This window comes from Amia ocellicauda, chromosome 7, assembly GCF_036373705.1.
Source record: "Amia ocellicauda isolate fAmiCal2 chromosome 7, fAmiCal2.hap1, whole genome shotgun sequence".
NCBI lineage: Eukaryota > Metazoa > Chordata > Actinopteri > Amiiformes > Amiidae > Amia > Amia ocellicauda.
In genome coordinates, this window is record NC_089856.1 from 6465897 (window position 1) to 6467729 (window position 1833).

The following is a 1833-nucleotide window of genomic DNA, read 5'->3' on the forward strand; positions in this document are numbered from 1 at the left end:
CAGGATATTTGAAAAAGTGAACCCTCAATCAGGTCTGAGGACCTAAGAAAAGTAGTTATTAAGTCTAGAAAATGTTACAAAACCATTTATAAGGATTTAAAGCTCCACCAATAAATATGCATATTCTGAAAACAAAAACACTTGAACTCATATCTTCATGTAAACCCACTGATTATTTGTATGTACTGTAAAAGCAATCCAGAGAAATGAATGTGAAGAATTGATATCATTCTGCAATCAGCCTGTCCTTGTATTTGATATGTATTGAAGATTGTAAAATTTGTTCTGATTTTAAAATAAATATGATTTTATTGTAAACAATCAAGTATGGGCTTTTAGCCCAGTGATGTGGTGCAATACTAAAATAATATCCTGGATATCTTTTCCTTTCCCAGACAGTGTGTTCAATCATAGCAGGATTCCTACATTACCTTTTCCTGGCCAGCTTTGTGTGGATGTTCCTGGAGGCAGTTCAGCTCTTCCTGCTGGTGAGGAACCTGAAGAAAATGCAGGTCCTTCAGAGACAGGGACTGGGCTGTGGATACCTGCTGCTGATTGGCTACGTTACTCCAGCTATCATTGTGGGCGTGACTGCAGGAATAGACCCAAATGATTACGGAAGCTCTGAGGCGTAAGTATATCTTAAAAAGGAAGCATCCTAATACAGTTTATAGTTGTATTAAGGCATGGTTTAGGTTAGAGGTTAAAATCAACAAATGTTATATTTTAGATGCTGGCTGAACAACAATACAAACATCAAGTGGAGCTTTCTGGGCCCTGTTATTTACATCATTGCAGTAGGTTTATTAATTTTTTTACTGTTCTTTTGTGTGTGTATGTGAAACATCAGAGAGACAATTCTGTTCTGGCAATTGTAACACAATAAACGTCTAGTCTCGAGTAAGAACGGTACAGACCGCATATTTGAAAATACTAATTATGTATTACTTAATTTATTACAGGCAAACTTCCTTCTCTTCATATCAATTCTCTGGAATCTGAAGTCCACTCTAGTCCATCTGAAGAGTAATATCTCCCAAATGAGAGACACCAGGTGGGTATGGCAGTGAGAGCCTTAAGCAGGAGAGTTGATAGTTTGGGTGCACACTACAGCACTGTAACCAGTTAATTCCACATAGTGACATTCAAATCAGACCAGAAGAGAAAAAAAACAAATTTCAGGGACTTGCAGGTGGGGTGCGAGCCACTGCTCCTTTAGTCAACAGAGCCCTATCTGTCTGCCACCCCTGTTATATGTCATACATCATTTCCTGTACTTTCTGTACCAGGCAATTCCTACTTTTTAAGGTCATATCTATTGCATTACACAGATTATCTGCCATTCCACACTACATGTTTTGTGGTTAGGGCTCTAGACTCATAACTGGAAGGTTGGGGGTTCAAATCCCGGGTTGGGCAGCACTGTTGTACCCTTGAACGAGGTACTTCACTTGCTCCAGTAAAATACCCAGCTTTGTAAATGGGTACAAATGTAAGTCGCCCTGGATGTGAGTGTCTGCTAAATGACAAATAATGTAATGGTTCAGTGCTTGAATTAACAGCAGAGATAACTAACTTTATGCACATTTTTCAGCAGCAGCATATCAAGCATCCAGAAATATAACTTTTCCCCTTCATCAATAACTGGAGCAGCCGCAAAGCCACGGTCACAGCATAGTGATGCTAAACTACTTGTGCCACTTTTCACTTTGCACCAACATGATGTAATTGTAACATTGTAAACCTGCAGGTATAGAAATTTCCACAGCAGTCTTGTGAATAAAAAGCCACTATCACCAGTTTGTGTTTTGTTTTTCAGGGTAATGGTTTTCA

General features: G+C 38.8%; 1 long non-coding RNA gene across 1 annotated transcript; it reads left to right on the top strand.

Moving 5' to 3' along the window:
* Positions 1-399: 399 nt before the first annotated feature.
* On the top strand, positions 400-1049 carry LOC136754017 (uncharacterized). Its single transcript, XR_010817487.1, has 3 exons — positions 400-631; positions 731-797; positions 963-1049. It is a non-coding gene; the product is annotated as an uncharacterized LOC136754017 (long non-coding RNA).
* The last annotated feature ends 784 nt before the right edge of the window (positions 1050-1833 follow it).